This window comes from Oreochromis niloticus, linkage group LG3 (assembly GCF_001858045.2).
Source record: "Oreochromis niloticus isolate F11D_XX linkage group LG3, O_niloticus_UMD_NMBU, whole genome shotgun sequence".
NCBI classification, from domain to species: Eukaryota; Metazoa; Chordata; class Actinopteri; order Cichliformes; family Cichlidae; genus Oreochromis; species Oreochromis niloticus.
The window spans coordinates 61,978,234-62,006,232 of NC_031967.2; the positions used below are offsets into that span (position 1 = coordinate 61,978,234).

At 41.9% G+C, this 27,999-nt stretch overlaps 2 long non-coding RNA genes across 8 annotated transcripts; one reads left to right on the plus strand and one right to left on the minus strand.

Moving 5' to 3' along the window:
* The first annotated feature begins 618 nt into the window (after positions 1–618).
* On the plus strand, positions 619–27,995 carry LOC102081263 (programmed cell death 1 ligand 1). Of its 6 annotated transcripts, none has more exons than XR_003219228.1 (4): positions 619–1,657; positions 1,784–1,867; positions 25,396–25,743; positions 26,212–27,995. It is a non-coding gene; the product is annotated as a programmed cell death 1 ligand 1 (long non-coding RNA). The 6 variants fall into 6 exon arrangements; XR_003219226.1 differs by lacking the exons at positions 619–1,657; positions 1,784–1,867 and adding exons at positions 24,570–24,981; positions 25,066–25,161; XR_268098.3 differs by lacking the exons at positions 619–1,657; positions 1,784–1,867 and adding exons at positions 24,570–24,981; positions 25,066–25,161 and having other exon boundaries at positions 26,262–27,995.
* LOC102081311 (uncharacterized) lies at positions 15,935–18,459 on the minus strand. 2 transcript variants are annotated; one of them, XR_001223506.3, is made up of 3 exons: positions 18,397–18,459; positions 17,887–17,982; positions 15,935–16,216 (listed from the first exon to the last, which is right to left on the minus strand). It is a non-coding gene; the product is annotated as an uncharacterized LOC102081311 (long non-coding RNA). The 2 variants fall into 2 exon arrangements; XR_268099.3 differs by lacking the exon at positions 18,397–18,459 and adding an exon at positions 18,131–18,291.
* Positions 27,996–27,999: the final 4 nt, after the last annotated feature.

The following is a 27,999-nucleotide window of genomic DNA, read 5'->3' on the forward strand; positions in this document are numbered from 1 at the left end:
TTCACAATATTCTGTCAGGACAATTCAGTATTTATGCACAATAAACAAAGGAGCATAGTGCGACAATTTCTGTTCAGCGCCAGACTTGCATGTAACCTATATCAACAATTATCTTATGAAAAATGACGTATTAACTACTACACAACACTTACCTTTGTGGAAATGTTTGTAGCAGACTACTATGTGAGCTGGAGTGCCCTGGGACGTTATATCTGGTCTTTAAATGGCTGCAATCCAGGCCGTCTGTCGGCTCTTTGTTACTTTGGAAACATGGCTTGAACAATTTCTCTTCAACGACGTAATCCGATAACAACTGTTCTCTTTTCCCGTCGGCTTCCCGTGGCTGTCATGCGATCGGCTATTGCAGTTAATAATACAACAGCTTCTTGCCATTTTTTGTGTTTCTTTTTATCGCTGTGTAACTGAGTTCAATTGAGAGCCTGCATGCGCAGAATCCCCTGACGTCATTCAGGGGTAAAATCTCATAGGATTCTGGGAACTCTGGAACAACTGGAGACATTTAAGGATGCAGGGACTGACGGAGACAGGGAAGACGTCTCATCGTGACGAGTAAAGTTTATCTTGCCTGGCTGGACAGCTCTCTGGGTGCCCCCAAAGCTCTGATCCTAGAATCGCCCCTGATATAATATATTATATTATATATTATATTTATTACTTTTATTATTTCTTTCAGATCATGAAACCATGAACAGAATCAAGGTGTGATTAAGAACATGGATGATGTGCAGGATAACAGCGCTTTTCAGTTACAACGATCTCATTATATGTTCATCTGCCTCACAAGCCAACATGACATAAAATAGGAAAAAAAGAAAGAAAAGAAGTTTTGAAATGACAAAACACCAAAGATAAAATTTAATCTGATTACACTGCTGCCTGTCCAACAATCAGGTAGTTAGACATTCTTTAGATTCCTGTAAGTTATAATCTTGATATCAAGCTTTAAAGTAAAAAAAAAAAAAAAGCATTAATAAATACTGTCATCAAGGTAGGATTAGAAATATTCTGCTCAAAACAATTAAAGGAGCACCTTTAAAAACACATCAGACATTAAAGATCATACTGGATAGGTATGCTGATATGGATTGGGTAACATGTTAGGAATTAAAGGATGCCACATAATTTGATGGAAATGAAAATGATTACCCTACAATGGGCTAAATTTAAAGACATGCCAAAAATCAAAGTAAGAAAATGATCCGGCAGGTTAGTCCATTTTGCAGTAAACTCATAGTGATACTTATTGATTTGTATGGCTCACGTGTCTGCCTGATGATATCAGAGCATGCTAAAAAAAGATGGTATCCTGGGGGATCTCCTCCCACACCTGGACCAAGGCATCACTGAGATCCTGGACCATCTGAGGTGCAACCTGGCAGCGTTGGCTGGACCAAAAGATAATGTCACAGAGTTGTTCAGCTGGATTTTTAACCAGTCAATCACTGCACTCTAATCAGAATGAATTATTAAATTAATAGCATTTAAAATAATTAGTGATGGAAATGAAATGCTGATGTCCCGATAAAGGATAAAACTCCACTGAGAAGGAGGTTCAGACCTCGGGGCTCAGCTCTGAATCATCCTCATCACTCTGACTCCACCTTTCTCAGAAACCAGTCAGAATGAGCAGCTGAAGGTATCCACCCACCCAACCCATCACACCCACACCTGATGAAACTCAGTTACTTTCATTTCCTTAGATAACTTGTATTCTTTTCAGGTTTTTATCTCTGTTATTCTCAAACAATCACACCATCCTTAGGTCATCTGTGTGAAATGTCTGCTGTAGTGTCTCTGTCTCTCGGCTGGACTTTACTGTCTGTCTGCCTCCTGCTCGTCTCTGCAGGTGAGATTAAACTTGTTTTAGATCAAACAGGATTTCCTCTTGATTTAAACAGGCTCTGTTTCTGGGCTGTTATAAATCACTCTGTATTAGGACAGTGAAATATCTAGAATGATGTTTAGTTTCTGCATTTCTGTTTGCGCCAATATATTTGTTTCTAAGATGCTGTACAGTTTTTACTGTTATATTTATAAACACAATTAAAATACAGTATTTCGATAATGTGTATATCTTAGATTTTATATTTTTATGTTTAGATGTATCTATTATATTAGTTTACTGTATTATTACAATACATCAGCTGGTGTATGTTTTGACTGATAATGAGAGTAAAGTAGCTATAAGGTTTTCCTTCCCCCTTTTGCCGGGTGCTTGCTCATAGGGGGTCATCTAATTGTTGGGGTTTCTTTGTATTATTGTAGGATATTTACCTTACAAGATAAAGCAACTTGATGTGACTATTGTTGGGATTTGGTGCTATAAGATAAAATTAAATTGAATTGAACTGAACTGAATTAAAATAGATCGACTTTTGTGCCAAAAAAGTGGACATTTAAGTTCAACAGAGTCCATCAACTCTAGCAGAGCTCAGTGGTCTCACTGTCTACTGTTGCAATTACTTTAACCTCTCTGCTCTGTGTTGTTTCCTCTTTCAGACTAGAAAAACATCACAGCTGAATCTGGACAGGACGTCACTCTGACATGTCGAGCTCCAAACAAAAACAAGATCACAGTTTTAGAGTGGAGCAGAGCTGAACAGCAAAATGTCCTTTTGTACCACAATGAGCGGTTGTATCTAGATGACCAGCATCCATCTTTTAAGAACCGGGTGGATCTGCAGGACAGACAGATGAAGGATGGAGACGTGTCTTTGATTCTGAAGGATGTGACGATTAATGATACTGGAACATACGCGTGTCGTGTCATCACAGGAGGAACAAACCGCAGGAAGAGCCCAAATGTGGGTGCCAGCTTCATCTACCTTCATGTTGATCCTCCAGGTGAGTGAGTAGAGTTGAGTGTGTGTGTGATCAGAGGTGAAGCTGCTTCCTGCTTGTTGATGTTTGTTTCTAAAGATGTTGTTGATGAGACTTTGTAGAAAGCAGCTGGTCTGAGTGATGTGATCAGAGTGCAGTAGATAATGTCTGACAGCAGTTTGAAGAGGAAATGGATTCTGTTCTGTTCTTCACTCATCACCTACCTGACAGCTGACACCTCACACCTGTTTCTCACCTGCAGCTCAGACAGGAGGACAAGAGAAGGATGAAGACAACAAAGATGGAGGAAAGGAAGACAAAGAGAAGGAGGATGGATCTGTGGGACTGATAGTTCTTAGTCTGCTTCTTGTAGCTGCTGCTTCTGTTGGTTTTGTGAAGTACAAAGAAAATGCAAAAAAATGTTTGAACATGTTGTTCAAATAAGCATTCCAGATAGAGAGAAATGTCCAGCAGACATCTGTAGACTTCAAACATCCATAATTTGATTTTATTTCTCATTTCTCTGATTATGAGAAACAGACGCACACTGTTGGTCTGAGTCTGTGCTGTCTGTTTATTCATCCTCTACTCACTTACCTGGAGGATCAACTATCCATCAAGCCTGTTCATGCGATTCACTGACACAAACTAAAACTGTAACATACAGGAATTTATGAGGCATAATCTAACAATCAATGAGTGTTTTTTTTTCTTGTAGCTTCAGGTTCAGCAGCTGTTTATAAACTTATTCTGTGAATTTGAATCACAAAAATTAGATGGTCTTTTTCAGTGGTTGTTGCTCAATGTTCATGACAGTTTTCATGTTAATGATCAAGGAACTGACCTCACAGCCCATTGTTTCATCAGTGGGCTAGTTTCAGTTATTGTGCAAATGTACTGTTTATAACTCTCCAAAAGTTGATTCTGTTCATCTGGAAGTAGCATTTTCAGTGGGAGAAACATTTCGCAAATTATCCAGGTGACTTCTTCAGTCTCAGCTGACTGCAGGTTTCCCCAATCTTATAAACAGTACATTTGCATAACGACTGAAACCAGCCCACTGAAGGAACAATGGGCTGTGAGGTCAGTTCCTTAATCATAATTATGCAAATTCTCATGATCATCAAAAATCTCAACTTTTTGAGATTTACTTTCCTGGATGATTGAGAATGCATCAAGATGATACTGTTTATCTGTGCCATGGCAGAAGACCAAGGGCAGCTACACTACTACACTGCACTTTGGGGTGGCGGTAGCTCAGGTGGAAGAGCAGATTACCTTCTAACTGGAAGGTTGGTGGTTCAGTTTCTGTCTGCTCCAGTCAGCATGCTAAATATCCTTGGGCAAGACACTAACTCCAAGTTAAGTGTGTGAATGTTAGATAGAAAGAGCACAGAAAAGTGTGTGAATGGGTGAATGAGGCAAGTTTTTTAAAAGTGCTATATAAGAGCCAGTCTAAAGTTTGGACACACCTTTTCATTTAGGCTCAGGCTCTTGATAAAATGACAACAGGTCGGCTCTGAGCGCTGATACTCTGCCACGCCTCAGGGCTGTGACTCTGACACTGGAACTGAGCTAGACTTCATAATTTGTTTATCTTTGCTTCACATCACCACTTCTCAAACACTCCACTTTGTTCTGCAACCTCATGACTGAACCCAACCTTGATTTTTTTCACCCCACTTTACAGGGAGAGACTCAGAGAGGCTTTCATTTTCATTTCACAAGAAAAAGTTAATCAGTTTCACATGCAGATGATTCATATAGCACACACTGTTTGTGCAGTTTGTTTTCCTGATTGTTCTGGTTACTGATCTGGTTCAACAAGCCACCAGTTTTATTTTCTTTTGCACAAAGCCAAAGCAGCCAAACCTCCTGTGCACTGTATTAAAGAGTGGATAAGAAATAAAGACTGAGTGCAGAGTTCTGTCTTCACCTTCACCTACTGGAGAAAGTCTGAAGATGTTAAAGCAACATGTGTGTTGCACGTGGATTAAAATGAATTGAAACCAGTGTGACTTTGTGAGTTCGCCTTTACTGTATCTGCAAATATATATGTAGACATAGCACGTTACACCTTTTGCAGTCTCACACAACTCTTATAGGCGCACTGCCTTCTGGTTAGTTTGTAAACTCAAAACACTAATACTTCTTACAGTACAACAATGAAATAAACACAAACAAAAGATAGTGTGATCCACCAGTCTATATCTGCTGTGATTAAAGCCCGGTACAGGTATAAATCCACAAAAGCGCCACGAGGTTTCCGCACAAACTAATGAATTATCTCTAGCTGCTAATTGTTAGCGGCACGGCTAATTCACATCGCTACCAATAACTTATATACTAATGGCACATAATGGGGATTAACGGCCAACTTTCCCACATTCTCTGCAACCCCGTGGACTCATCTGTAGATACATTTTAAGTTATTTACCATCTCGTATCTGTTTTGTTTGTCTCCTTATTTATGAAGAACGAGTCCTTTGTGATCTGCGACATACTTTTTATTAAACCTGCTAGCCCGACCGGAAGGGCAACCCCCCTGTTCTTTACAGATAGTGCCACCTTGTGGTATGGCATGAAACTACATTAAACTTACAGCAACAGCTGCTTATCATTACATCCTCCTTTTTTTCTTTTTTTTTTTTTCTTTAAAACACATCACCAAAACATATGCGAGTCAAACAACAAGCATTAAACAACATTTCACATGGCACAAACACAACCTTTGCTTTGTCTGTTTTGGAATATTATTATTATTTTTTTTTAATTATTATTATCACAAGTCCAGTCTGTCAGGTTTCCTGATCTCTCGTGCAGACCTCCTGAGCACAGGCTTGCTTGAATTGTCCATTCCAGTGCCGCTCTGGTCACATGGAGATGTGGTTGCATCCTTACTTCGGATCTCAGTGACTTCTGAAGAAGAATGTGGTATTTTCAAAAGGCTTCGCCGATTACGACGAATGATTTGTCCATCTTCAGTCCTTACATTGAATGACCTTGGAGCCACTTCTTTGAGAACGGTAGCCTTGGTATTCCAACCACTTTGATCCTCAATCCTGACCGTGTCCTCAACTGCTAATGGTCGAAGTTGCTTGGCTCTTCTGTCATAAAATGACTTTTGCTTCCTCTTTGCGTGTCGAAGCCTCTGACATACTTTTGAATGCGTTGTGGGCTTGACACAGCTTGGCAGTGTGGTGCGCAGCTTTCTGTTCATCAGTAGCTCAGCAGGCGATAAACCACACTCAATTGGTGATGCTCTGTAACTGAGCAAGGCGAGGTATGGATCTGAGTCACTGTCAGCGGCTTTCTTTAGTAGCTGCTTGAGAATGTGAACTCCTTTCTCTGCCTTACCATTTGACTGTGGATACAGAGGACTAGATGTCACATGCTTGAAGTCATACTGCTCTGCAAACTGCCGCCACTCCTTGCTGCTGAAACATGGCCCATTGTCACTCATCACTATATACGGAATACCATGTCTGGCAAAGATGGATTTTACATGTGTTATGACACACGCCGATGACAAGTTTGAAAGCAGTGCCATTTCAGGAAAGTTAGAGTGGTAGTCAATGACCACTAAATAGTCTTTGCCTTTAACATGGAATAAATCCATCCCTACTTTGTACCATGGCGCTGTTGGTGTTTCATCAACAACCATAGATTCTTTGGTCTGTTTGCTGCGATACTTCTGACATGTCTCACACCTTTTTATCATGTTCTCAATGTCTCTGTTCATCCCAGGCCAAAAGACTGTCTCTCTTGCCCTTCTTTTGCATTTCTCAATTCCGAGATGCCCTTCATGTATTCTGGTAAGCATTTCTGGCCTCATTTTTTGTGGAATGACGATTTTGCCCTGTTTCAATAGCATGCCCCTGACTACACTCAGCTCCCCTCTAATGTGGTAGAAGAGTGGACACGAACCAACAGACCAACCACTTGACATGTTTTTCATAACATGTTGCAGTTCTATGTCTTGTGCAGTCTCATCAGCTATTTGCTTGGATTTCATGTCTGACACAGGCAGTGCGGTAAAGACCATGTTTATGTGAGTTTGAATGTCTTCGTCTGTTGTACTCACCATGCCCCCTGTGGGTGCTCTCGAGAGCGCATCTGCAAGTATCAGGTGTTTTCCTGGTGTGTAAACTAGCTGACAGTCATATCTCTGCATTCTCATCATCAGACGCTGAATTCTGGGCGTCATTTCATTTAGGTTCTTCTTGATGATGGACACTAGTGGGCGATGATCTGTTTCTGCAGTGAAAAAGGGTAGGCCATATACGAAGCTGTGGAACCTCTCTAGGCCAAAAACCAATCCCAGGCATTCCTTCTCAATTTGAGCGTAGCGACACTCACTCTCCGTCATGGACCTGGATGCGTAGGCTATAGGTTTCCAGTGCTCACCTTCAGCTTGCAGAAGTACTGCACCAATTCCATCTTTTGAGGCATCAGTTGACAGTTTGATCCTCTTTGAAGAGTCATAGAATGCCAATACAGGTGCAGTTGTCAGCATTCTTTTGAGATTTGCCCACTCACTTTCATGGTTGGCTGTCCACTCGAACTCGTGCTCTTTATGGAGGAGTTCACGAATACAGGATGTGTTTGCTGCCAGGTTAGGAATGAATTTGCCAATAAAATTCACCATTCCCATTATGCGTAGCACTCCTGTCTTGTCAGTGGGTCTTGGCATGTCCAGTATAGCCTTGACTTTATCTTGGTCAGGCTGAACACCTTGTGCAGAGAGCTTATCTCCAAGAAACACAATTTCTTGCACTCCGAACTGGCATTTGCTCTTGTTGAGCTTAAGTCCGTACTTTCGTACTCGCTCAAACACTCTGATTAGTCGTTCTTTGTGCTCTTGCATCGTCGAGCCCCAGATGATTATATCATCCACATAAACTCGAACACCTTCCAGTCCTTCTATTATGTGCTCCATTGCCCTGTGGAATATTTCAGATGCAGATATTATTCCAAAGGGTAGTCTCAGGAAGCAGTATCTGCCAAATGGTGTGTTAAAAGTGCAGTATTTGGTGCTGCTTTCATCCAGCTTCAACTGCCAGAAACCTTGTGAAGCATCAAGTTTCGTGAAGTACCTGGCACCCGCCATTTCACAGGTAATCTCCTCCCTCTTAGGTATTTGGTAATGCTCCCGTTTGATGTTTTCGTTTAGATCCTTCGGATCCATGCATATTCTCAGGTCACCACTCTTTTTCTTTACACATACCATTGAGTTGACCCAGTCGGTTGGCTCTTCAACCTTTCTTATCACTCCCAGGGCTGTCATTCTATCCAATTCCTTCTTCAATTTATCTTTCAGTGGCACAGGAACTCTTCTGGCAGCATGCACAACTGGCTTTGCATTTTCCTTCAGTGCGATTTTGTATGTGAAGGGTAAGGTGCCCAGTCCTTTAAAAACATCTGCAAAGCTCTGAACTATGTCGCCCACAGAGTCAGGTGGCGAGTCCACATCTGTGTTGATGCAATACACGCGTCTCACCAATCCAAGATCTTCACAGGCTTTGTCACCAAGCAGTGACTCATGTGCTTCAGCAACGACAGAGAAGCATAGGTGGTGCACTTTATTCTTTACAGCCACTTTTAGTCTGCATGTGCCAAAACTCTCTATCTCCTGTCCATTGTAGTCTTTCAGGGCTGATTTTGTTTTTTTGATCTTGGGCTTTTCTCTCAATTCTTTGATGTCAGATAAACTGATCAGATTTGCTTTAGCACCTGTGTCTAGTTTCAATGTGACAAATGTCCCATTAATTGCCAGTGGCACTGTCCATTTGTCTTCCACTACAGCATTTATCTCTGTGTCTGGCTCAGTTTCACAGTTAACCAGACCAACAAAAAATGTGTCGCTGAGATCAGCATCTTCAACCGTGTTAATTGATCGTTTTGTCTTTTCCTCTTTACCTTTTGAGAAGCAGTGCTTGGCAAAGTGGTTCTTTCCGTGGCAGGCGGAGCATATTTTACCAAAAGCTGGACACTTCTTGGGCATGTGCTTCAGGCCACAGCGCTTGCAATCCAACATCCTGCTGTCAGATCGCGGCAGTATGCGTTTTCCCCTTTGAATGGAAACCGCTCCCACAGCAGCGCTGTCACCGATCGCAGCGGCACCCGTTTCACCGAAAGTCTTAACATGCTGCTGTGACAACTCACATGCTTGACAAATCCGCATAGCTCCCTCTAGCGTCAGGTCGGTTTCTCTCAGCAGCCGTTCCCTGACTTTTCTGTCCACCACGCCAAAAACAATCTGGTCGCGGATCATCGAGTCACGTAGCGAAGCAAAGTTGCACGTTCGCGCTTTGAGTTTCAAGTCCGTCAAAAAACTGTCAAATGACTCACATGACTGCTGAATCCTCGAGCGAAAAACATATCTCTCATAAGTCTCATTCTTCTTAGGAGAGCAATGGGCATCAAACTTTCCCATGACAACGTCAAACTTGTCTTTATCACCTGGCTCATCGTATACAAATGTGTTGTACACTTCAATAGCCTGGGGCCCTGCTACTGTAAGCAGTAATGCTACCTTCCTTGCATCCGGCTTGCTCTCAAATCCCACGGCCACAATATATAGCTGGAATTGCTGCTTGAAGGCATGCCAATTGCTGTCGACGTTCCCCGTCAGCTTCAAACTCTCCGGCGGCTTGATAGAATCCATTATCGTCGTCCACGATGCACCTCAGCCCAGATTTAGTTTTACTCCTGGTACCATGTTTTGTTTGTCTCCTTATTTATGAAGAACGAGTCCTTTGTGATCTGCGACATACTTTTTATTAAACCTGCTAGCCCGACCGGAAGGGCAACCCCCCTGTTCTTTACAGATAGTGCCACCTTGTGGTATGGCATGAAACTACATTAAACTTACAGCAACAGCTGCTTATCATTACAGTATCTGCTTACCTGCAAAACATATATGTAGACATAGCACAACGTTACACCTTTTGCAGTCTCACACAACTCTTATAGGAGCACTGCCTTATGGTTAGTGGCTGGGCTTATTTACTCCCGCTAGAGCTGCTCATTTTAGGCGAAACTCCCTCTTGTGGTTAACGGAGGAATAACTACCCTTCCTGCACTATGTCATTTTTGGAGACTGGGGCACAGATTATTTTCCAACAATCAAAGAAAATACATATTTGAACAATCAGACAATTTAACTAACTATAATATTGTAACTAAAGATTATTTGGGGGGTGTCCTGTTTTGTCCACAATGTCTTTCTTGTCCTTACATATATATAAAACTGAGCGTTGCCCTGACCCTGAGTGCTTTACTGACAGCCTGTTAAATGAGCTCTAACAGCCTTTGTTTGTTGATATATTTACCTGTAGATGAGTACGGTGGCCCCTAGAGACAAAACACGTACAAACTCCAAAACACGTACTATTGGCGACTGTCAAGCATTTGAGTCAAAGTTCCAGTTTAAAAGCTCCTTTATTTGTTATCTGCTATATCACCTGTTCGGGCGGCGAACAGGTGATATAGCAATTGCTAATACTATTACAGACACCACGTGACTCAAAGCTATGCCTATCCACAACACGTACAAACTCCAAAACACATACAAACTCCAAAACACATACAAACTCCAAAACAGATACAAACTCCAAAACACATACAAATTCCAAAGCACTTGCAAACTCCAAAACGCAACAGAAGTGCTCCAGGACGCTCCAGGAGATCAACAAACCCTGGATATCTTTATGTAATCTGGATTCACTGACCTGAACCTTCATAAACACAATAAGCGTCCACACAAATCTGGTTAAAACTCGTTAGGTTAACCCACGGTTTCCCAATTAAGGGACAATCCCGCTCACATAAAACATGTCACATTACAGAAACCGCTCTAGTAAAAATGACCAATGATCTTCTACAGCTTGCACCTGACTCTGGACTCATCTCCATCCTCATTCTCCTTGACCTTACAGCAGCTTTTGATATTATCTCCCACTGCATCTTTCTTCACAGATTAGCATTTATTGGCAGCAATGGAACAGCACTCGCCTGGTTTACCTCTTATCTTATAACTTTCCTTTTTGCTAAAGCATATAGTTAGGGCTGGAACAGGTGACCCTGAATCCTCCCTTAGTTATGCTGCAATAGACCGGGGATTCCCATGATGCATTGAGTTTTTCCTTTCCAGTCACCTTTCTCACTCACTATGTGTTAATAGACCTCTCTGCATTGAATCATACCTGTTATTAATCTCTGTCTCTCTTTCACACCGTGGCCCTTTTTCAATTCTCAAGTACGCGAGTAGTGATGGGATTTCCGGCTCTTTTTAGAGAACCGACTCTTTCAGCTCGGCTTACTAAAAAGAGCCGGCTCTTTCGGCTCTGAACCGGCTCTTCAGGTTGTTTTGTTGCTTTAATTAATTTATTATTAACAATAATATAAAATTATGCACAAAAGGAATTACTAATGAAGAAAAAAGTGGTTATATTTACATATGTTTATATATAAATATATACGGTGGCCCCTAGAGACAAAACACGTACAAACTCCAAAACACATTTCTAGCGTTAACTGAACTTCCAAAACAGAGCTACCTAGATCAGAATCAGAATCAGAATCAGAATCATAATCGTGTTTATTGGCCATGTATATGTGCAGACAAATACAAGGAATTTGGTTCCGGTAGATGGTGGCTCTCAAGCACAGCAATGTAAATCACACACACACACACACACACACACACACACATGTCTATATATACATTACACATGCATACACATACATACACAAAGCTGTATAAACCAACTATAAATAAGTAATCTAAACATATATACATAAAATACAGAAATGAAGTGAGGTGGAATGAATTCTTCAGAATGTACATAAGGTGCAGTTGCAGTCTGGCAGTGGGAGCAGCGTGACAGGTCAACTGTTTAGAAGGGAGATGGCGAGGGGAAAGAAACTGTTCCTGTGTCGGGTGGTCCTGGTCTGCAGGCTTCTGTACCGTCTGCCAGAGGGCAGCAGATCAAAAAGTCTGCGTCCAGGGTGTGAGGGGTCTGTGATGATTTTCCCTGCCCGTTTCCTGGTTCTTGAGAGGTACAGATCCTGGATGGAGGGCAGGGGGGTGCCGATGATCCTTTCTGCTGCCCGTACAGTCTGCTGCAGTCTGCTCCTGTCCTGTTTAGTGGCTGCACCATACCAGACTGTGATGGAGGAGCACAGGACAGACTCAATGACCGCAGTGTAGAACTGGATCAGCAGCTCCTGTGGAAGACTGTACTTCCCCAGTTGTCTCAGGAAGTACATCCTCTGCTGGGTCTTTTTGAGGATGGAGTTGATGTTGGTCTCCCACTTCAGGTCCTGGGAGATGGTGGTACCCAGGAACTTGAAGATCTTCACAGTGGATACAGGGCTGTCTGATATGATGAGGGGGGGCAGAGTTGAGGGATGTCTCCTGAAGTCCACTGTCATCTCTACGGTTTTAAGCGTGTTCAGCTCCAGATTGTGCTGACTGCACCAGAGTACCAGCCGCTCAACTTCCTGCCGGTATGCAGACTCATCACCATCCTGAATGAGGCCAATGACGGTGGTGTCATCTGCAAACTTTAGGAGTTTAACAGCCGAGTTCTTGGAGGTGCAGTGATTAGTGTAGAGGGAGAACAGTAGTGGTGAGAGGACACATCCTTGAGGGGCACCAATACTGAGGGACCGAGTTTCAGAGGTGATCTCCCCCAGCCTCACTTGTTGCTTTCTGTCTGTCAGGAAGCTGGTGATCCACTGACAGGTAGCTGGAGACACGCTGAGCTGGGAGAGTTTGGAAGAGAGAAGTTCAGGCACGATGGTATTAAAAGCTGAACTAAAGTCCACAAACAGGACCCTGGCATAAGTTCCCGGGTGGTCGAGGTGTTGCAGGATGTAATGCAGCCCCATATTCACTGCATCATCCACAGACCTGTTTGCCCGGTAGGCAAACTGCAGAGGGTCCAGCTGGTGGCCTGTAATGTCCTTCAGATGGGTTAACACCAGTCGTTCAAAGGATTTCATGACCACAGACGTCAAGGCGACAGGTCTGTAGTCATTCAGTCCTGTGATGGTGGGTTTCTTGGGAACAGGGATGATGGTGGAGCGTTTGAAGCAGGATGGAACTTCACACAGCTCCAGGGATCTGTTGAAGATGCGCGTAAAGATGGGAGCCAGCTGTTCAGCACAGGTCTTGAGGCAGGAGGGTGAGACACCGTCTGGTCCGGGGGCTTTCCTGGGCTTCTGTTTCTGAAATAGTCGGCTCACATCCTCGGTGTGTATTCTGAGTTTCAGGGAGGAGGAAGGGGGGGTGAGAGGTGTGATTGAGGTCGCTGAATCTGGATTGGAGAGGGTGATGGTGGTCGTTGAGTCTGAAATGGGGAGGGTGGTGGTGGTAGTTGGGTCTGGATTGGGGAGGGTGGGGGTGGTCGTTGAGACTGGATTTGGGAGGGTGAGGGTGAAGGTGGGAGAGGTGGAAGGTGTGTTGGGGGTCAGTGTCTGAAGCAGTGTCTCTGGGGAGGGGAGGGGAGGGTGAGGCGTGGGAGTCTGTCCGTCTCAAACCTGCAATAGAATGTATTTAGCTCGTTGGCCAGGTCTTTGTTTGCTTCAACAGTGGGTGCGGGGCGTCTGTAGCTGGTGATTTCCTGCAGGCCCCTCCACACTGACGCAGGGTCGTTGGCTGAGAGCCGTTCTTCCAGCTTCTGGGAGTAGATCCTTTTAGCTGCTTTGATCTCCTCGGTCAGTGTGTTCCTGGCTTGCTTGTACAGGGCCCTGTCACCACTTCTGTAGGCGTCCTCCTTGGCCTTACGAAGATGTTGGAGTTTAGGAGTTTGTTTATGTTTATTGTTGTTGTATGTGCAAAAGGTCTTTGTTGGCACACACACGTCTTCACAAAAACTGATGTATGATGTCACAGTGTCCGTGAGCTCATCCAGGTTATCAGATGCAGCTTCAAAAACAGTCCAATCAGTGCAGTCAAAACAGTCCTGCAGTTCCTGCTTTGCTGCGTTAGTCCACTTCTTCACTTAAATTACACAATTGAAAGCATATGTGTATTGTTTGTGTATTTATACACAACCACTCATACATATTCAAATAATTTAAAAAAAAAAAAAAAAGCACATTTACCTGTTACTACCACACACCAAATCCGGTCGTTGGTACTTGCTGGCTTGTGTAGCCACTAGGTAACAAAAGCTCAACACTGCACCCTAGCATCCTGGAGCACTTCTGTTGTGTTTTGTACGTGTTTTGGAGTTTTTACGTGTTTTGGAGTTTGTTCGTGCTTCAGAGTTCATACGTGTTTTGAGGTTTGTACGTGCTTTGTCTGTAGGGGCCACCGTAAATATACTTTTATTTATTCACTCTACATAAAATGTAATAAATAAATCATATAATACAAAAACCAACTAGTCACAGTTCAACTTTTAACTATTTAAATTTTCAGCTTTTTCCTTTTAAACAAACAAACAAACACAAAACACTGCAAACCACAACACAATTAAATATAAATTAAAATATGAAAACAAAAAGAAGATGGACATATTCTCTGTCATATGGGCCTGCATGAATAAAATTTCTGAATCCTTTATCAACTGAAAATAGTTGTGGATGATTACTATACCTTTCTAATGTGACGTTGTTGTCCCTGGCTCTCTTTGTCTCTCTCTCCCTCCCGCTCTGTTCCTGTGCTACTGAGTGTAACTACCGCCCCTCCCCCCTCTTCCCAGCGCAAAGCACAAGGCTCGAGAGAGAGGGTGAGAGAAGGGAAAAAAACCCCACGGCTCGCGATTAGGAGCCGGCTCGCGTCGTTCACGTCAAAGATCTGGCTCAACGAGCCATTTCGTTCGCGACCGACACATCACTATACGCGAGTCCGTACTGGTGTTCTCGGCGAGTCCGGACTTGCCGAGAACGCCAGTACGGACTCGTGATTTGTACAATTGGAACAACAGCGTACTTGATGATGTCACAGGTCCGGAGATTTTACTGCCATCCCCTCTTAATTTAACTGTGATTAGTGTGTTATAAAGCTTAAGTTTAATCTCAGCCAAACCGATTTATTCAGGAACAAATAGAACAGTGAAATTGAAAACGATGTGCCGGGAGTTCTCGACGGCTCTAGTAATCCTCGACCTCCCAGTCTGCTATGGAGCTGGTGGGTAACAGACGTGTCCGAAAATGCCGGAGACGCAGATATTTGAAATTTACACAGCTACATTCTCGCTTGAAAATTACTTTAAAGTTTATTTTGTGACCCAGAAACAGTAATATTTAAAAGTTTTTAGCCGCATTCGTCCACCATTGCCGTGTTTGAGTTTTGGACGAAATGCATTCTGGGATATTTAACTGTACCAAGTCCACACAAGTCACCACCGATGTGTGTTCCCTCTATCCTTCATGTGTTCCTTGTGTCCGTTTGGGTTGTTCTTAATTTACTGGTTTACTTGTTAGTTCAATGTTATTGGCTCATTGTCCTGATTAATTTCACCTGTCCCATCACACACTGTGTTGGTGTGTATGTGTGTGAGCGAGAGCTCTTTCTAGTCCTCTCTTTGGTTTTGTTTGTGTGTTTTGTGGATTTTGGCTTTCTTTCCTTGGACTGAGTTAGATTTTTGATTTTGGACTTTCAGCTAATAAAGCTCAGTTTTTTTAAATATGTTTTTCTAACCTAAATCAGCGTCCTGCATCTGATAACCACCCTTCCTCATATAAAAAATATAAATGTTTTGGATACTGTTATTTGAGTTCTGATTGGAGGTTTGTTCAGGTTTTGATCAACAAGTGGGCAGAGCTTCTGTGTCAGAAACAGCCATATTAGGGATAAATTTAGACCGCTCTGCAGCTTGAGCTTTTGACTCACAGGAGTTTTACATACACTGAACCCTTTAATAGAAACACCAGTGAAACAACAGATATATGACAGCAAACAAGAAAAACCAAACAAGTCCTCTGTAAACAAAGATTATCAATTTTTTTTTCCATGTCTCAATAGAAACAGGCTGCTGTCAGGTTCTGTTTAAACTGTGTGGAATATTTCTTACTTATTGTCACAAAACAGACAAAAACTGACACATTTTCTAGAACATTGACACATTACATGTGATGTGACATAAAATAAACTCTGCGTAGAAATTAGTTTTATTTTGTGTGAGTACAAAGAGGAACACAGATCTATAACTGCCCTAAAACTCTGCTGCTCATGTCTCTTTAAAGGAACTGTCAACTTCACAGGAAACACTTTATTTCTGACAGAGGTGAGAAATCTGAGATCATAAAGTCAAAGAGAAAGAGCAGCTGTACTGGGGCTTCCTTGTTCTGATGGATGCTTATCTATAACTGACGTCTTCAGTTCTCACTGCTGAGTAGACCACAGCTGAATCAGTCTCTGTAAATAAAACAGTAAAATTACTGACACAGTACTGACACATTATTACAATACAGCGACAGCAATACATTTTATTATTTTCTTTTAAGCAGCTCTTCACAGTTGGTTTGGTCTGAACATCTCTGCTGTGAAACACAGAGCGAGCACAAAGAACAATGAAGTGGAACAAGAAAAGTGGACGACTTGACTTCCTTCAGCTCAGAGCAGACATGTTCTCGCAGCATGAACATGATTATGAGCTACAACAGCACACAATGTAGGTTACTGTGACTCACACAAACAAAAAGTATAAATCTGTATGATTATGAATTTTCCGGGTTTATCAGGAGCCACAGAGAAAGCAGAGTATCCAGGAAGTGCTGTTAGTTTAACAAATAAATTAAATACAGGAAGAAGTGAATAACCACAGAGCTGTAAGAGTTCATCATCAGGATGAAGGTTCAACATGTCAGGGGGTATTGGATCTGGGATCCAGCATTTATGTGTTTTCTGGTTTAATTAATATTTGTTGATTTAGTGTCATTCGTGATTTGAGTTCTTTTAGTTGTTTGCTACTTATGTTTCACCTGTAGTTTCTAGTCTTTTGTTTTCTGTTACAGTGTCTTGTGTTCCACGTTTCTCATTTTGTCATGCTTGTCTTCATATCTATATAACTTGGTCTTCCTGGTCCGTGTTCCCTCTCTTCCTCTTGCCTGTTTCTCCCCCGGTCACAATCATGTCTTAATTTTCATGCTTGTTGTGTTTTCTGTTTTATTTTGGAAGTCTTTTGTCTTGTGTTCATTGTCTTTATGTTTGCTACCCCATTACTCTCATTATGCCTCATTAATTCTTCCTGTGTTCCCAAGCTGCCCCCACTTCTCTGATCACTGTGCTTGTGTATTTAAGTCTTCAGGATCTCTCTGTTTATTGTTGTGTTCTCCACATTAGCTATGTTCTTGTGTGTGTTCCCTGGTTTGTGCCAAGTTGTGAGTCTTAGTTTCTTGTTTATATTTTCTTTATGTCCTTTATTGTTTTTTGTACTTCTTTTAGCTTTTGCATAACAGTGAATAAAGCTACATACTTAGTTAAATCCCATGTCTCGCAGCCCTGCGATTGGGTACTGCCACATAGTTCAACGCAGGATGTCACAGAAAATATATAATTGTTGAATTTATAAAAGTCAGATTAAGAATTATAGTAAAGACACTGAGACAGAAATTTACATTTTAGCGTCTGATAAATTCAAAAGGTCAAAGGTTAATTTTTAAGGAAAACTGTGTGTGCGTGAGGGTATTCAAAGAATTATGAGTATAGGTGATATTATCAGTACTTAATGTTGTTAATATTCTCTTTGTATAAATTTATGATTGATGATGTGTCCATGTTCCTTCCTGTGTTTAAAATGAACACCTGCAGCTGGAGTGTTTTTCTTGCCATCAGAAAGTTCTTAATATGATTATAAATGTCTGTTTGCAGAGTTTCTAAATGATGTCTCCATGTTCCTTCCTGTTAAAATGAACAGCCCTGTGTTGAAACACCTGCAGCTGAAGTGTTTTCTTTCTATCAGAAACAGGATGCTGGACGACCGCAGAGCTGTTATTTTCAGTTAACCACAGACCACAAACACACAGTCCAGCTCACAGTGAACAACACTCAGTAAGTACAATACTTTGAAGGAAACACAATACTACCTTTGCTTTGTCCGACTGGATGTTGCTGATGACCTGATGTTGAAATGTACATGACATGAGTGATGATGTCATCTTCTCCAGCTTCTTTTTGATTTGCTGAAATGATAAATAATTAATAATAATAAAAATTAATTATCTAAACAGAAACTGCATTTAGGAAAGTTGTTACTGTGATCATAATGAATTTCAACTTTATTCTACTAAACAAACTCAGACATGAAAGATCAGAAAGTCTGAGTCTCACCTTCAGATTTCCCATGAACATCTTTTTTCACCAACAGAACCAGTAACACCAGTAGAACCACAACACAGACTGAACCAACAAATGACAACACAGAGAGAGCAGGACGAGAGAGTGATGTAGGTGGAGGTGTGGATGTAGGTGGAGGTGTGGATGTAGGTGGAGGTGTGGTGGTGTGTTTGTCTAAAATAAAGCAAACACAGTCATTAAGTTGTTGTCACATTGTGAATGTTGAAAGCTGCAGAAACACAGACAGGTGAGTGTGTCACCTGTGACAGTGATCCAGCTGGATGGAGACTCTCCATGACCGCTGATGTCACACTTGTAGAGGCCTTCATCAGACCTGGAAACATGCTGGATGGTCATGTGACCTGTAGGCTGCTTCCTGATGAGGGAGCCATCTTTATAGAAAGCAGCTGGGAGGTTGGAGGGAGTGGTCTTTGTTTTACAGAGCAGAGTGACGTCATCTCCCTCCATCACAGGGAGGACAGGACTCTGCAGGATCACTGATCCACCTCAACACAGAGACAAACTACAGCATTTCATCCATTTACACACAGCTTCATCAACACTAACTCCACACACTCAGCTTACCAGTGACTGTCAGGTTAACCATGTTACTGATGGGACCCTCTCTGGACTCACACCAGTAAACTCCACTGTCTAATGGATAAGTGTAGCTGATCTTACAGTAAGAACCAGCTATTCTTCCCCACCCATCTCCATGCAGAGTTCTCTGTTGTTTGCTTGTGTTTCTCCTCAGAGTCCATCCAGCAGAGCTGTCGTCCTCCTCACAGCTCAGAGACACAAAGTCTCTTTCAAAGAACTGAGAGCTGCTGGGACTCACAGTCAGACGAGCTGTGAGGGTTAAAATGAAAAACTGATGATCTGTTAGACTTTACATTGTGAAACATGAACATGAATCAGGTCATATCAGTGAGCATTTCTCAGGTTTAAACTGTGACAGAAGAAGGTTACTGACCTTGGTTTGTTGTGCAGCTCAGCAGTGAGATCAGAACTAAAGAGAAATGACACTCAGGTTGATTTGAGGTGAACATAAAGAACAACTCAACACAAACAGCTGACAAATACACTCTCTGGCTTGATGCATGCATCATCCAGGTAAGTAAATCCTAAAAGGTTGATTCTGTTCATCGAGACGTAGCATTTTCAATGGGAGAAACGTTTCGTCACTCATCAAAGTGACTTCTTCTGTCTCTGTCTGAAATATCTGGTCATTTTCTATTTAATGCCAGCAACATGTTTCAATAAAGTTTGACAAAAGACTGAAAAGTGTGTGTGAGGTCGAACAAAGCAGAAGAAAGAACATGTGATAGATCATCCATCTTCTTAACTAATTTCTCATCTTCGGGTCTTCAAAGCTGGAGCCCAGCTGTCACTGGTTGAGCAGTGACAGCTAACCCTTAATGTCACACTTCACTAAAGTCCAATGGAGGTTTGACAATGTATAAAACACAATAACAATAATGACACCTCAGTCCAACTTAACCTGATTTAGTACCTGTTTAACCTCAAACAATAAGTGAACATGTTTTAACGTTTTACACCAAGTTTTCTGTTTGAGAAACCAAATGTTAAACAGTCTCTGCTCCTTTTTACCTAAAGAGCTCTTTAAACCATCATTATTGTTACTGTAGGTGCACTGACTGCACTGTGGAGATATATAAGGCAAAATATGCACTAATTATAAATATTTCTCTTAAACTGTGCAGCTGTGTTGATTATAATGAGTGAATGATTTGATCTTTTCACTGCCTGCTGTGTTTCCTCGACTCCAGAGCAAAGATAAAGAGTCAGTTCAGACCTGCAGTTGGTCCTCGTGGTGTTTTGAACTTGAATTCAGCCTGATTTGTTTTTCATGTCTTCTCCTCCATCATCAGTTATCAGGAGAGCAGACAGTCAAAGTACAAGAATTCAAACAAACACAGAGATTCTACTTACAGAGCAGACACAGCACAGATGTTTCCTTCATCGTCCTTCTCACTCATTTCAGCTTTTTCATTTCTCTCACTGACACCAAGTAAAGCCCGCCCTCTTCCTCTGAGCACCAGCTTTCTATTGGTTCAAACACAGAGGTGGGGGACTAAATTCTAAAAGAAACATAAGTGATTTTTTTTAGTACTTAAACATATAATTTTTACACAGTGACATACATCAGACATTTACGAGTTCCTACAGATGAAAAGGAAAAACTAAAAACAATCAGATGTCCTCTGCTCTCAGTGATCTGTAGTTTGGTTGATGAACAAATCCCTTTCCATGTAGTTACGTCCCCCTCAGTGAGAGAGGCAGATATGAGCTGAAACACAGGAATCAAACCAGGGACGCTGCTGTTATGGAGCTGAACTGGAACCATTCAGACACTGAGGCCCTCTGAACACATTTTAATTACAGCTGTGCAGAGACACACTGATGGAAGATCGAGAGGTCCACTTGCACAGATTCTTGTGGCGTGACACAGAAGATGCAGGCATAGAAGACTATGCCATAACAAGAGTCAACATTGGAGACAAACCTGCTGGTTGCGTAGGCCAAGTCGCCATGAGAGAAACTGCAAACCTACCTTCATTCAGTCACTTCAAAGAAGAGAAACGTGTGCTGGAAGAAGATGCTTATGTCGATGACATCCTGACATGACACAATGACCTCGACCATCTGAGATGCCTAACGGCCAACATTGAGCACATCCTGAGAGCTAGAGGATTCTACATGAAGCCTTGGGTCTACTCCAGTCAAAGTGGGAGGGAGGAGTCAAAGAAAGAGTTGCCTCGATCAGAGCCAAAGACTATGATCCTGCCAAACCAGCTGACGGAAGATGACAACAAAGCCCTTGGCCTTGGCTACACCATCAATGATGACAAACTTCATGTCATGGTTGCAGTGAACTTTTCAAAGAAAAGGAGGAAAATGCGCCTTGGTCAAGACCTGCTCAGAGAAGAAGTCGGAGAGCAAACACCTGATCCACTCACCAGGCGAGAACTGCTAAGCCAAGTCTCCGGCCTATATGACCCACTCGGTCTTGTGACTCCTGTCAAACAGAAGGGTGCCATCCTGGTAAGGAGAGCTTTCCAAGAAGCAAAAGTGTGGGCACCTCACAGACAGAGATCACTTGACACTATGATTCACATTTTACATTAACACCATCCTCACACATGGTTTATATATGGCCACTAGAGGGAGATGTTGGACTTTAAACACTAGGCATGTGCAGAAAGGGGGGGGGGAAGAAAGTGCCCTTTTCTTGTGGCAAATTTTTTATTTTTTATTTTTATTATTACTATGTCCGCCCTTGACAGTAGAGCACGCTGGTTACTAACTGGGAACAAGTTTGCAAAGACCACACGCATTTTTTTGCCGTCTGAGAGGTGCGGAGCAGTAGGAGAAAAACAAGTTAATTGGGAGACCTAGACTGATGCAACAAAAACCAGTAAGTAGGTGTACAGCGTACTTTAAAGTCTACAGCACACAGCAGTATTAGGTTGTTATGTACATGTTGGCAAAGTATGACAACTGGCTACTTGAAACTAATGAGCACATATGTGTGACAGTGCAACAAAACATTACCTGTCCTGGTCATTAGCTGCTAGCAGTACTGGGTAAGGATGTCATGGGTCTGTAACTCTGTCCACTGGTTTAGGTTTAGTTTTAAAGGAAGTTACAGGGCTTTTCCTGCCTTTCTGGAGGTATTATATTTCACTAAAAACGATCTAATATGCATATGCACATAAATATGGATTATTATAACTACGATATTATGAACACTGTATTAAAAGTTCATTAAGAAACAGATTATATTAGATTTATATTTCAAATAGGACAAAATGCTGATTTTACAGTAGCAACATTATTGTATCTCCACAGTTTAAAGATTTCTGCCTGCACAGGGAGGATAGTCAAACAAATTGAAGAGCAGCAGCAACCCCTCAACAGTAACATTGTGGGTAAGACATAGTCTACATTTGCTTTGTCCGCACCTGATGACAGTGATATAGTATGATGCAATTCCATATTAGATTATTAAAGAATATGGGTTGTTGTTATTCAACCTGGTTCTATGTGCCCCTTTTTAACTTTGAGCAGCCACCCCTTCAACCGACCATCAGTGATGCTTGTCTAATTTCTCTTGCTGTGACCCAGAAATCAGGCTCATAAGATCATGTTGAAGGATGTATTAGAAACACATGTGGAGGACAGAGGACAGAGGAGGCTGCACAGGTGATCCTTTCCAGAAGCTTCTTTTCTCTTTAATGTATCAAAGAGGTGTGACACACAGGTGCAGCACACATGAGAAGTGGAACGAAAATCATACACGATTCAAAACATTTTTTTTTTTTTTTTACAAATAAATAACTGAAAAGTGGGGTGTGTGTAATTATTCAGCCCCCTTTGGTCTGAGTGCAGTCAGTGGCCCATAGACATTGCCTGATGAGTGCTAATGACTGAATGTGTAAATGCTCCGGGGTCCTTAGGGACCAAGTAAAGCGCTATACAAATACAGGGCATTTACCATTTAATTTGATAGTGATAAAACCAATCACCCTACAGTGGGCTAAATGTAAAGACACGCCGAAAATCAAAGTAAAAAAAAAGATTTGGCAGGTTAGTCAATTTTATAGCATGAGTACTAGTAACTCATACCATGTGCTTGTATGTCTGCCTGACAACATCAGGTCATGCTAATGATGGATTGTATCCTGGGGATCTCCTCTAAGACATGGTCCAAGGCATCACTGAGCTCCTGGATCATCTGAGATCGACCCAAATATAAAGTCACAGAGGTGTTTATTTGGATTTTTTTTTTTTTTTTTTTTTTTACCAGTCAGTGGTATCCATCCTTTCTTCATCCTTCAGGAACTGCCTAAATACTCTTGCTACATGATACCAGGCATTATTGTGCACCAGGAGGAACCCAGGATATGCCTCCCCAGACCATCACTGATCCACAACCAAACATGGTCATGAAATGATCTGTAAAATGTTTTTGTGGCGGTGTCATGGTTAGGCTGTGTGCAGGCAGGATGAGGACCCAAACGCAAGCTCAAGGAGGCAGGAATGAACTGAAAACACAGCTTTATTGCTGGACAGAAAAAACCATACAAACTAAACTGGGAAAAGCTAATTATAATGTACACTAGGCAACACAGGGAGAATCTCACACACAGCATGAGGGAGAACGCGACACAGAACTGAGGGAGACGCGGACATAAATACACAGAGGGTTAATGAGGGAAGTGGGAGCACACGGGGAACACAGGTGACACTGATAATCATAAAAAGACACGGCAGGAGTGAACGCAACACTGACGGGAGACTGTCAAAGTAAAACAGGAAGTACAGAGGTTCAGACAGGAGGAGAGAGAGAGCACGGGGAGAGCACAGACATAACGGGCAGGGGAAAACATGGAATAAAACACAAGGAGAGACGAGGGCTCACAGATACACAGAGGGACCCAGAGGGACACACAGGGGGTAAGAGTCACAAGGGGAAAACACATAAGGAAACAACGTAACAGAGCAAACCCAGGAAGCATGGCCTAAATAAGGAACAAAATACATGAAAACTAAAAATACTGGGCCAACGTGGCCCAGGACCACGACAGGCGGGGTGTGGTTGGTGGCTCGGCTGCATGGAACGAGTAAAGCAGCAGGTTCAGGGTGTGGTGTCAGGGAAGGCTGGTTTTCATAGCCGGCGAGCATTATTTAATCATGCCTTCCCTAGTTGAGTAGCGGCCGGGTGAGAGAGGAGGAAAACTGCTGGAGAAAAGCACCGGCGCAGATCTGGAGTCGCAGCAGTGTGCGCTGCACAGTGCAAACAGTGACATTGTGAATAAAATAAAAATGTCAAATGTGAACTTATGTGTCACGTCAAGTTCTTTGAGGTTACAATTTTTCAATGTATTTAGAAATAACTTTTAAGTTTCTTCTTGTGGCAAAAATATGCAGCTCTGTTGCAATACACCAAGGTTACCAATAGGTGGCAGAAGACTTTAAATGTGAATCCGGATCACTTGAAGCCTCACCCAGACAGGGATCTCTAAACTGATAGCATAGCTTTACTCTTCTTTCTGTTACACCACATAATTGGAATTGGTGCAACTAATATATAATAAAACTATGAGTCTATGTTCTCAAACATGTTCAAATGGTTATTTTCTATTTTCATTAAATAACAGTCAAAACTATTACTTTGTATTCACAGAAAATTGAAAAACCTGATCATATAATGAATTATAATGAGAAACTCCACACACTCAGCTTACAAGTGAGGTTAAGGTTACCTGTGAGGTTAACCATGTTACCTCTCTGGGCTCACACCAGTAAACTCCAGTGTACTATATGAAAATTTGACTGATATTATGGGAGGAGCTGGTTTTCCCCACCCATCTCCACACTGAGTCCTGTGTTGTTTACTTGTGTTTCTCCTCAGAGTCCATCCAGCAGAGCTGTCGTCCTCGTCACAGCTCAGAGACGCAAAGTCTAATTTGAAGATCTGAGCTGCTGGGACTCACAGTCGGACGAGCTGTGAGGGTTAAAATGAAAAACTGATGATCTGTTAGCCTTCTGTCTTCAAGTGTCACTCAAAGATTCAGAGAATGTAGGAAAATTTCTGCATACCAGGATAAAGCTACAAAACCGGACTGACTATCACTTGTGACGCAGGCTCTTGGGCAACACTGTATTAAAAACCGATCTGGTTGTGTGATGAAAATCGCTGCATGCTAATCAGGCCTCAGGGCTCTGAAATGCTGTCATCACTCTGACTTCACTTTTCTCTTTTCAGAGTGATCAGCTGAAGGCATCTACCCGCCCACCCACACATACAACTACAACTGGTAAAACTCTGAATTACTTTCAAATTCATTTTATTCACTAACTTGTGGTCTGGTCAGGTTTTTATCTCTGACATTTTCAAACAGTCGCACCCTTTGGTTATCTGTGGGAAATGTCTGCTGTAGCTTCTGCATCTCTCTGCTGGACCTTGCTGTCTGTCTGCCTCCTACTCGTCTCTGCAGGTGAGATTAAAATAATTTTAAAACCTAATTTAAACAGGCTCTGTTTCTGGACTGCTTTAAATCAGTCTGTATTAGGGCAGTGAAACATATCTGGAATGGTGTTTAGTTTCCGTGTATCTGGTTATTCCAGTATAGTTGTTTCTAAGATCTCTAGCAGAGCTCAGTGGTCTCTGTCTCACTGGCTGCTTTTGCAGTTAATTTAACCTCTCTGCTCTGTGTTGTTTCCTCTTTCAGAGCAGAAAACCATCACAGCTGAGTCTGGACAGGACGTCACTCTGACATGTCGAGGTCCAAACAACAACATCACAGTTTTAGAGTGGAGCAGAGCTGACCTGGGAGATGAAAATGTGCTTTTGTACCACAATGATCGTTTTGATCCAGACGACCAGCATCCATCTTTTAAGAACCGGGTGGATCTGCAGGACAGACAGATGAAGGATGGAGACGTGTCTCTGATTCTGAAGAATGTGACGATTAATGATGCTGGAACATACGAGTGTCGTGTAATCACAACAGGAACAAACCGCAGGAAGGGAGCTAATCTGGGTGTCAGCATCATCCACCTTCATGTTGTTCCTCCAGGTGTGTGAGTAGAGTTGAGTGTGTGTGTGATCAGAGGTGAAGCTGCTTCCTGGTTGTTGATGTTTGTTTCTAAAGATGTTGTTGATGAGACTTTGTAGAAAGCAGCTGGTCTGAGTGATGTGATCAGAGTGCAGTAGATAATGTCTGACAGCAGTTTGACTGGACTGAAAGTTGGTCTGTCAGTTTCTGCTGTGCTTCTTGTTGTTGTTGCTGTTGTTGGTTTTTTGATCTACAAACGTAAACAACAACAGAGTGTAGAAACAAATCAGCCTCCTGTTGAAGTGCAGCAGGTTTAAATCTCTCAGAGGTTTTTCCAGCGTTGATTCTGCTGCTGCTGTTCACAGTTCTGGGTGTTGTCAGTGTTTAAAATCTGCAGAAACAGATGAACTGAGCACAGACAGCAGGCCCACAGTACTGTAGGTTTATTTCATTTTTATCTTTAACGGCTGCTTCTGTTTTTGCTGACAGCTCATCTCAGTGGACGAGTTTCATCTTTAAAAACAGTCTTTACATTTCAGCTCTTTAGTTAACTGGAACATCCAGAGGGCTGTGACTACAAATCAGCTTCAACACAGTCAGACTGTCTTTGTGTTAGCTGGCTCAACTAAACCTGAAACTGCAGTCAGAGACTGCTCTCTACAACTGCTGTCAGCAAAAAGAACTTTTACATCTTCAAACAAATGAAGGCAACACTTGAACATGAAATATTTTCACACCTGAATGTTTCAATCAAGATCTGATTTCAGTTTCTCTTTATCTTTGTGAGCTGTGTGGTTTGTTTACCCTCAGTATCCATGAACAGTGTCACAGACCTGGGATCAGTGTTTTTGTTTATAAGATCAAATATGACCTCATTATGTGAGTGTGAGCTTTGGACCACAAAACTTCAACAACACTAATCCTCAATCAGCTGTTTCAATAAAATTACATCCAAGTATAAACTGATTCCATCCTTCATGCATCACTTTGCTGCTGACAGATGGTTATAGGCATTCCTGGTCGCTTGGGTAACCCTGTAATGTATTTACTACATGTACATTTGTCACTCAGCAGTACAATTTAATGTCATTGGTAGTTGTTTCAGTAGTTCTCAAAGATAAGAAAAGTTTACCTCGATACTCCCTGACTTCACATCAGTGATCAGTTATTTCTTCGTCTGAGTTGTGTTTAAAAAGTGTAGCTACTTGTTTTGTATGTTTGACCATGTATGTATGTTTGTGCTCTGACTGTATTTTCCTGCTGCTCACACACAGCATTAGAAAAGCTTGAAAACTCACTGTTTACAGAGTCTGTGAGCTCCAAATGTTTGCATGAAGGACAGAGAACAAAGATCAGTGTGAAGGGTGTCTCTGTATTTTGAACAATAAACTATTGGATAATTCTGATCCTCTTATTTCATGAATGAGTCTCAGTCACTTTGGTTTAAATTATTCATTTTTTAATTTGTTTCATTGGCAGAGAAGCTAAATCATGTGAATATCATCATCATGTCACATGTGAACACAGATTCAAAAGATTTAATATCCGTGTCTTTGACAATCGAGCCCACAGACGCCAAAACAATGCCAGCAAATGGAAACTGAAAAAACAAATCTGTAAGCGAAAAAAAAGATGTAATTGTGAAAACTTAGTTATGAGTTTTTTTGTTTTAATGTCAATATTTACAGTTTCAATTAATCTTTTTTTTTAACATCAAGACAAATGTTCAATACATTTCAATTACAATATTTTGTCATGGTCCGGAGTCTGTGACTCCGTGTTTATGTTAAGTTTATTATTATTCTGTGGTTTTGGTTATCTTGGGTTTTTGTACTCTCCTGTTTCACGTTTCTTGTTCCTATGTCTGTGTCCCCCAGTCTGTGTTTAGTTGGTGTGTGTTGTGTTCAGTCGGTGTGTTTCCTGTTTTACTTTGAAGGTCTCTGTCTGATGTCAGTGTGTTCTGTTTATTTTTCCCTGCCTCGTCAGCTGTTATGTCTCCCTGGTGTGTTTCCCTCCTGTTTCCCATCCCCTGAATACTGGTGTGTGTATTTATAGTGTGTGTTCCCTCGTCCTTGTTGCTGGTTCATCTGTGTTATTCCCCTCCGTCATTCTGTGTATTTTCCTCCATCTTCTCCCCACGTTGTTCTCCCTCATTCATGTTCAGGTTTTGTTGTTTTAGTTTTCCCAGTTTAGAGTGTTTTCAGTTCTGTTTCTCGCCACCCTTTCTTTTGTGTTGTACATCACTGTCACAATAAATCTCGCTCACCTCAGAAGCCA